General features: G+C 41.9%; 1 long non-coding RNA gene across 1 annotated transcript in view; it reads right to left on the bottom strand.

Annotated features, from left to right (window-relative positions):
• Window positions 1-379: 379 nt before the first annotated feature.
• The window catches only part of LOC124282495, a 14,315-nt gene continuing 4,913 nt past the window's right edge, over window positions 380-9,781 (bottom strand). Inside the window, exon 3 of the long non-coding RNA XR_006900170.1 lies at window positions 380-392. This is a non-coding gene — a long non-coding RNA (uncharacterized LOC124282495). The remainder of the gene's footprint in view (window positions 393-9,781) is intronic.

Here is a 9,781-nt window from a genome sequence, read left to right as displayed (position 1 = left end):
ATGTACATGAGGAAATACTGGCTGGTACCCCTTTACGTCTGCTATGGGTCATTCGGTTCAGTTACCTGCGAATCAACGAACTTGTTGACACCCCTCCTTACCTTCAAAAATGTCATGGAAGCGATTGAAGACAATCGGGATATCAATATGGCTATGTTGCTCGTGATGGTTGTATGTGGGTTTGGCGTGCTTGTTGACAAAATAAGACAACCAGAATGACGTCTTCGTGACTAGAGGATCATTCAAATAATACCAGCATGAGTACGTACACTGGAAGCATTTTATCGATGACATCACAGGACGATTGTCAACAGAGATACTGGCGCTTGTTCTGCATCCACTATGAAACCCGTGCATAGAAGCCAGGGATGCGTGGTCAAATATGCATCTCACTGTGTGTTATGGTCCTTAGTTTAGTGATTTTCACATTAGGCAAACCTCTGAGTCCTATATCGGCTTTGAGTTTACGTCCAACAGCAATGTCGATATTTGTCATACATCATCATATACATACATCATTTGTTCCGCGTTGATTCGGGGAAACATTTGGCTTTGCGTTGCGTGCGTTGCGTGCGTAAGTGAAGGTTGCTACCTGTAGAACCTATAGAATAGGATAAGCTCATGTTTTCGCAAATTTCTGGTATCGTCACCATTTGATCGCGTACTTGCGATATAGTTGGGATCGTACAGTGGTCTGTAATGGGGGATTTCATATCATGAAAACGATTTTATCTCTTTAAAAATACTTTCTTCAATCACACGAATATGGTTTCATCTTTACTTGCTGTGAAGGCCTTTGTCAAAACCAACGAGCTTACAAACCTAGAGTGAGTGAGTTTAGTTTTACGCCGGTTTTAGCAATATTCCAGCAATATCACGGCGGGGGACACCGGAAATGGGCGTCACGCATTGTACCCATGTGGGGAATTGAAACCGGGTCTTCGGCGTGACGAACGAACGCTTTAACCACTAGGCTACCCCATCGCCCCTACAAATCTAGAAACGTAATTATGGCGAATATTGGATTTGAACTCATCACCATAGGTTCTGACACGCCCGAGAGACGCATCGCTGAAAAGTGAATTTCGGCTCCTTAGATGACTCAAACGTGAGCCTCCGAGCATAGTATCACAGGGAGAGTTAGTGAGTACCGTGAGCCTCCGAGCATAGTATCACAGGAAGAGTTAGTGAGTACCGTGAGCCTCCGAGGATAGTATCACAGGGAGAGTTAGTGAGTACCTTGAGCCTCCGAGCATAGTATCACATGGAGAGTTAGTGAGTACCGTGAGCCTCCGAGCATAGTATCACAGGAAGAGCTAGTGAGTATACGTTCATATTTACCCGATATGATTATATTAAAATATTTTAATGTTCAGTGTATATACGTTATCGTGTATATTTAATTTCAGGTCGTACATTATATATGATAAAGGGCCACGTTTTATCACTTGGCCATTCCTGTCTTAGCTGTTGAAGTGCTGTGATTTTAAATACAACTAACTCTGAATATAAATCAAATAAATTTACATGTTTGATGGCACTGATATTAGTACAATTACACGATGCTGAAGCAGAGCGCAAACCAAGGTCCCATTCTTAAAGTTTCACATTAAATTTAAAACTACTGAACAAATAGTAATTGGACAGCGCATATCTTAACGACGATAGCCATTAAACACGTGTCAGCATGTTACAAACAATCACCATCAAACCCACCGTGTCCACTCTGATTGCATTCAATCATTCCCTAATAACAACAGCATATCCTTGACCTTGCGCCAAATGTCAAGGGTGACGTGTGATCACGAGTCGGGTCAGGTCAAGGGTCAAGCCTTACGCCTACAGGTCATGTAATCTGACCTCCACTACAATGGAGGAGGTGGGGTGTGTGGACAGCGTCCAGTTGTCCCCCTCCCACGAGTCAGATTACCCCCAACTTCCCCTCCCTCAAGTATGCTGGACTACGGGGTCAACAAAAGACGTCGCCCCGTGTAACATGGCACCTCATACCAAAGGCCGCGGATTAAAATGTTCGAGTTAAGTTTTAGATTACTGGTATTATACAAGGAAGTCAAACCTACAAAAATAGAGATCCTATATCTTGGCATTCTGGGTATTTCATAATGACCATTAGCTTTTTTCAGATTTAAATCTTCTACTTTTGTAAAAAGATGTTTTCTTTCACAGTAGCAGCTAAATGGAACTGTCTTCCAGATGCTATCAAAAATGCTACCACTGTCTTCTTTCAAATCCCAGCTAGAGACTCGTTCGTTATCTGTACTACACGTTCCAGCGTTAAAGTCTCTGCTTGCGTACAAAACACAAGAAGGTTGTAAATCGCTACGTTCTATAAACGCATGTATTATTATGCATTATCGTAGTCTTGTTACGACACATATTGAGCTCTGGAAATGAATGCTGTTACACGAACCTAACGGTATGGTCCCTCTGTTCGAGTTAAGAGGGTTTCAATGTACACATACCACCAAACACCACTGTGTCGAAGTTGAAGGGACCTAAGTAAATAATAAGGAAATCGCATTGACCAAGCCTTCACTTGGAGGCAGCCGTATGCTCGACCCATCATAGTTCGACACATCAGAGTTCGACACAACGGTGCTTCATTGGTTAGAATGAACCTTCAGTAACCCATGCTTGTCGTAAGAGGCGACTAACGGGATCGGGTGGTCAGGCTCGCTGACTGGGTTGACACATGTCATCGCATGCCATTTGTGTAGATCGATGTTCATGCTGTTGATCCCTGGATTTTCTGGTCCAGATCCGATTATTTACAGACCGCCGCCATATAGCTGGAATATTGCTGAGTGCGGCGTAAAACTCAACTCACTCACTCACTCACTCTGTACTGTCACCTTAACCCAAAGCGCACATGTTATTGCATGTCGTGTTTTTGTGGCAAAAGTTAATTTAAAACAGACCTGAAAAAACACACGTTTCTTAACAACATGTCTTAAGAGTCAATACTCTATACAACCGGTATCGATAATGTCTGTTTAACGACATCTACTTTTACCATAAGGTTATAATTAATGGGCTTGACTTTATTCCGCATGTACATTTCATAACATGTTGATATATAATAAGTAATAACAGAACACTGAAAATGACAACATATCTTCAACACCATATTTCACCTCCTCCTTTAGAAACACTTTGACGTTTATATTAGATATGCGCAAATCCATCTATCAGAACTGCACTTATTTTAAAGCCAACACAACACGACATGTCATTTTAAAACGGAATATACAAAATGCGAAATACTGAAACAGAAATAATACAAATGGAACACAGGTCTACAAACAATCCTTTTCCTGCTGGCGTCTAACACACTGGGTTTTGAGTTTTATTGTCAGAGCTCAAACCTACATTACACTTGCCGGGCCTTTTTCAAGGTACGAAAACATCCAGTCTACCCGATACTTGATCCCATTCACAACACACCGATCTGAAACCTGCCGCCATTGGTGCCGTCCGAAACAATAAAATACTGCTTTCAACACGACTGCTTCACAGAATGAGATTACTTCAGGAGAAAGAAAAATGATCGGGTTTTATAGAAAGAAGGGTTCTGGTTCCCGCAAGCCTGCCCTCGCCTTTATTCAGTGCAGTTTAAAACTTGACATATGAAAATTCAATATTGAAAACTCATGTCGACGGATCTTATCTGCGTATTTGCATTACCCGACTACAGGGAACGCAATCCTAAGACCTCCCTAGAGAGGACTGGGAGACGAGGATCTATCTGCGAGCACTAAACGGGAGCCTGTCGTAATTAAGAAGCATAAATCTTAGACCTGAACATATTTTTTAACAATCTCTCCAAATTATTGTCTTGTTTTACCGAAACGCGTCGGTCATGTTTCACAGACCGTCGAAGAATACGTAATCCTGTTTTGCCTGTACGAGAGTACGGATAAAACATCTGATTTGAAATTTCAACTGATATTTACTTTCATAATTATTGGATAGTAAATTAGCAATACCTATATATACACACTGTCATTTAGAAAGTCGTCAAATGTAACATGTTATATTTGGGATTACACTTTCACAGTAAAATACAGATCTAGTACTTTTGTTGGGTTGAGTCCCATCCGGTATTAGAACCAACACCCTCTGCACTTTACTGAGAAATTGTAATCCCAAATATAACACGTGTAGCAATACTACTGACCTAATTTTATTAAGAACTGGGGCCCGTTCCACAAAGCAGTCGTAGTGCTACGACTGTCGTAAGTCTATGTTAAAGTATGGGAGTTACGACAGTCGTAGCGCTACGATCGCTTTGAGGAACAGGGCCCTGATATGTTCATTTCTTACCACCTGTGAAATTTTATCTCTCAAAAACATTCCATCGAATAGTAGGAGTAAGAGTAGGTATAAATTTGAAATTTGGTATTGTACCGATATTACTAGTCAGAGACCTGTCGCTAACACTTAAGGCCCAAAACCAAGGATTGGCACTGGTCTGTAACGAACTGTTTCCTGGCAGTGAATATAATGATTTGTAGGTGTATTTTCAACATGTTTACAAGAATAAGGAAATGTTAGAGGTATGTATATAATCTTCAAGTGAGTAAGATCCACCTTTAATACCTAAAGCATTATCCTGAGGGTGTTTGACATGTCTGAGATGTCTCAACTATCCCGTAGAGATCCCAAGGGTGGCTCGTATATAGCGCCAAACGTCTTACTCGTTAGGACGGGGATATCGCCACCCCACCAACCACTGGTGCCGCCAAATGTCTTAAAGGGGCATGTGTCTGTTCTCCTAATCTCCCAAATATTCACTTTCATTTTTTTCACCACACCCGGGGTGTTATGGGTTATTATAACAGGACCCCTTATGTCATCAAGGATATCCCCTATCCACCGCACGTGATGAGAATATGACGTAGTAAATATGCGTGGCTGTTATGTCATCTAATCTTCCCCCCGCCGCACCGCTACGGCTACCCGATCCACCCCAATGTGCCCTCCTCTCTCCAGCCTCGTTGACTGGTGGCCTTCTCTTTGTGCCCTAGCCCTCGCACCCTGACCTCTAAGACCCAGAGACCGACTCCCACCCACATACCCGACTACAGTCCCCGACAGGGTGTCTGGCAAGACACGAGGCTCAAGTACCCCTTTCACTTCAAACCCAACAGGTTAACGGAGTGAAGAGCGCGACGCAAGTCTGTGAACAAACATTCCATACACCTCCCACAGGAAACCCAGCGGTATAAACTATATTGTCCTTCTAATAATCTTCATATTTTCTAACTACGAAAATGTCCGGAGACTTATAGCTTTGTTCTACAACACCATCAACTTCAAATTTAAGCATGGTAGTATATTTTCTTTCAGTCTGTCTAATGATGCATAACTTATTGTCCTAGTTTTCGAAATAAATTGATATGAATTAGTCAGTTTGAATGCTCGTGAAATGGAAAAAATTGAACCGTAACGACAACGACATTAGCTGAGTAGGACTAATGAGGTCCAATGACAATCCTGCATAGGTGGTGATAGTATGTTAGATGGTGGTGGTGGTGAAATTGGGTTTAACGTCGTGCTTGAGAATATTTCGCTCATACGACGACGTGCATGCGTGTGTATGTGTATGTGTATGTGCGGCTGCTTGTACTAGCCCAGACTGAAGCTGGTTTTATAGTGCTAGCCCACTGAGATACCATCCCGCAGTGAAGCATGAATACCCCACTCAGACACATTATACTGACTCCGAGACGACCAGTCCTTGTTGTACCCAGTAATGCCGAGCGCCAGGCAGAGACCAACAAGTACCATATTTTAACGTCTTTTGGTATTACGCGGTCGGGGATCGAACCCGCGACCTCTAACCACTACCACGGAGGCGGTCTGTATGTTAGATAAAGCATGGGTAAATAGTGATGAATCGTACATTTACTGTTTTCTACAGCAATATCTATATTCTCATTTTGGCTGAAGTTTTAATTTATTATTTTTAAGTATTAATTTTTAAATATTAAAAAACATCGGTTTTACGTTAATGGTTCTCCCTATATTAGATGGGTTAAACTTTTATCTGGTACAAACCATTATATGTGTTTATATTTTAACCGATATATGTTCGCCGATAATATATTTAGTGCTTTGTAATCAAGTGTCGACTGGCTATTTCAAACGAACACCAGAAGGTAAAAAATAATGCATCTAAGGAATTCTTCCTATATGGGTGTCCCTGGATGTGATACATGTTTTCTATTTTGAAACCAGTAATACATTGCACATTATCATTTTCTTCAAAATCACAAACATTAATCAAGCCGATTAGAGATTATGGGAAATTATTCATTTCAATATTTTACAGAATTCCGCATCGACCAGATGTTTGGATGGTGCGTGTATGTATTCACTGAATGATGTTCCAACATTCCCATGGAAGTCAAAGCTGTAACCCCATCAGTATCTTGCAGCAAATCAAAAATTGTCCCCAGACTAAACAAAGAATGCACATTATCTTATGAACTTTAACCAATGGTATCTCTTGTCGTACGACCGCTCCGGACAAAACATGACCTTCGTGTCGACGCCATGTTTGACATGCGCAGAGCTGTCAAAATGGCGGACTAGTGTGTCAATCAAGCATAGACCGTAATCAGAGACAGGAAAACGCGCTGTCCAACTCCCAAATTGCATCAAGTGAAGCGTAAAATACCGGTCGGAACTGACAACGTCAAGCAACGTCACTGCGGCGGCCTGGCGCGAGATGTGGCACGAGACAATGTCACGTGACCGACCTCCCGCCATGGCTGTCACGTCAGATTTACCAGTCCTGACGTTTGACGAGCCGACCAGCTAAAGGCTCGGATGCCTGCTTTCTATGGGCGTATTAGCCTAGAAGAGGTCTGTTTGAAACAATTATCTATTTTTCACACATTCAGAAAATTTACAGCAGCAAATTTAGTGGGACGAAGCGAATCTGCTTTATCTGTGGCCGTTTGTCGCGCATGCGCATAGGATATGTGAACACGTGTGAATGCCGAAAAAGACATGAAACTCCCGTTAAGATCCGGGTTAGAGTTGGTCTTCTGCAACCCAAACTTGTCGTAAGAGGCGACAAACGGGATCAGGTGGTCAGACTCGTCGGTTTGGCTAATTCCTGTCATCGTATCCAAATGGACGCAGATCGATGTTATATAATTGCTGATGATGTCGCAAATAATGTCAGTCACTGAATTGTCTGGTCCCGATTCGATTATTTATCGACCGCCGGCATATAGATGGAATACCGCCAAGTCCATCGTTAAAAAATAAACAATCCAACACGAAAATACACAGGTAACCAAGACCTACAAGCGCCCCGTGCCATTAAAGTAATAAGGGGTCGTTGGGTAGGAGAGTGGTTAAAGGGTTCGCTCATCACGCCGAGAAAGAGAGTTCGATACCACCAATGCGTACAATGAATGTGTGACGCCTATATTTGGTACTCCCATGTTGTGATAGTGCTGAAATATTTGAAAAACAGAAAGAAACTCACTCACTCGAAGAAATACCATGAGTATGTACCAACGTCTTTGTATAACAATACACAATTGGACATTTAAGTAACGAAGCGCTAGAGTACATTTGTTGGAAACTCACTGACCCGATGCATCAAGTATTCGTCCTATATTGATACATGGGATGAAAGCAATGCAAGAGATGGATTCATCCTGAGCTGTTTCAAATATTCCTTTCTGAGAAGAACTTTCCCAGTATGCTCACCCCGACTATTATGACCAAAACTGTTCAAGTTATTGATAACTTCTCTGTCAGCGCAATAGTTAATACTATTCATAACGTTTATGATATCAAGTAGCAAGCATATTTTGCATTGAAAGTCGTGCTATTTGTGCAAAATTGGACTACTTTGTTAGGCGGAGTGATAAGCGAGGTGTTAGAAGGCTGGGTAATTAGCTGTTAACCTGGGTGGGCGATAGAGTTTTACATGCAGTGTCAGACATCATTACCTTCATTAGAGTCCTCCGCCACACGAACCGTCTGCTGCACGTTAGTGCCGCTAGGTGTCGCTTCTAACACGTTCGCTTAGACTGCCTTCAGGCTCTTGCAAATGGCATTCAATGTTACGTTATGTTGCAATCAACCACATGGTTAAGTCAAAAGTAAAACATCTTGAAACGAAATCCATTGCACTCAATTCCAATGTTTAGATATGGTCTGGTTATAAAAGATCGGAAATATACGATATACAAATATCTGATAAGGGTATCATACCTGGCCCCGATTTCTCGAAACAAAGTTAAGTCTGAGTTTTGACTTAAGTTAGAGTTTTTACTCAAATTTGAGAAAACGCATTTGCCAGAATGAACTGAAATCGATATCAAACTCAAACATAGTAAACAATTTGAGTTTGGTGGATAGATTGTTTGGGCTTTTTTATTTCAAAAATTGCACTTGAGTTAAATATTCAGCTGTTTCAAATTGTCAAACTCAGTTTGAAATTTGAGTAAAAACTCGAGAAATCGGGGCCTGATCTTACAGGCATCATCTCAATGAGTGAGCCTCGTTTTGATACCCTTTGTAATTATGGGATGGATTCCAATTTCAAAGTGTATACAATGCCATGTCCGACAGTTTATTCTGGTCATTCGTGAAGAAACTGTACTAAATATACTCTATCTCAGGGCACGCATTGGTAGTCATTACGATGTAGCACTGTCGTTCTATGAGGCAGCCTGCGTCCGTGACCTTCACTAAAACTGTGAGTTTAATGTCTTCACAATCCACGCAAAGGGCCTACGACGTCCCCACAGTCGGCGTCTAACGCCCGACTGCTCCAAAGATTTTCTAAGAATCCCTTCAGATTTTCTCCACGGTCTTGGCATTTCAGAAAAAAGGTCCTTTTAGTTATGAGATGCAAGTAGCAGCTATTTAAGCCATATTGCCAATCGTCAATACTTTGCGATCGGGTTGGAGGGTTTTCAAGGCTCTGAACAGTGAACACTAATGACAATGGAGCCAATATATTCCAATATGATGCTGCTCAATACTAAACTGCAGACTTTCAGCGTCAGCACCTATCTCGTTCTGTATACTGTCCAGGCAGCTGAAAATGATTTTTTTACGGGAACTGCTTCGTATACATAACAGGGTGCATTTGTACAAAACAACCTCAGCGTTAAGTCTGGTCATGCAGACTATGTGAGGGTATGGGAGTTACTGTCACCTTGTACAAAGGTGCCCTTTACCCACACCATGGCTATGAGCTATGTCCGATATGTACATGAAAAACAACGGGAAACACCTGTTCACACCTGTTAACTAAAAGAGGACTTATATATTTTGAGGTTTCGGTGACAAAATGAGTTAGTGAGTGGAGTTTAGTTTTACGCCGCACTCAGTAATATTCCAGCTATGTGGCGGCGGTCTGTAAATAATCGAATCTGGACCAGACAATCCAGTGATCAACAGCATGAGCATCGATCTGGGCAATTGGGAACCGATGACATGTGTCAACCAAGTCAGCGAGCCTGACCACCCGATCCCGTTAGTCGCCTCTTACGACAAGCATGGGTTACTGAAGGGCAATATTCTAACCCGGCAATATTCTAATCAGATGCAACTCCCTGTTTTGACTATTATTTGTATTGTATGCCCCTTTAGTTTTGTGTTTGCTTATGTTTTGTTGGTTTGTTTGCTTTGTTGTTTGTTGTTGCCTTGGGGTAAACATTTGACTTGCCATTGCATGTGTTTGAGACGTGTGCCAGCGATAGGGGAAGGTACGCTCAAGGGA

Source organism: Haliotis rubra, unplaced genomic scaffold, assembly GCF_003918875.1.
Source record: "Haliotis rubra isolate DU_JTF1 unplaced genomic scaffold, ASM391887v1 Scf3, whole genome shotgun sequence".
Classification (NCBI taxonomy): domain Eukaryota; kingdom Metazoa; phylum Mollusca; class Gastropoda; order Lepetellida; family Haliotidae; genus Haliotis; species Haliotis rubra.
This window is presented reverse-complemented; position numbering and strand designations above follow the sequence as displayed.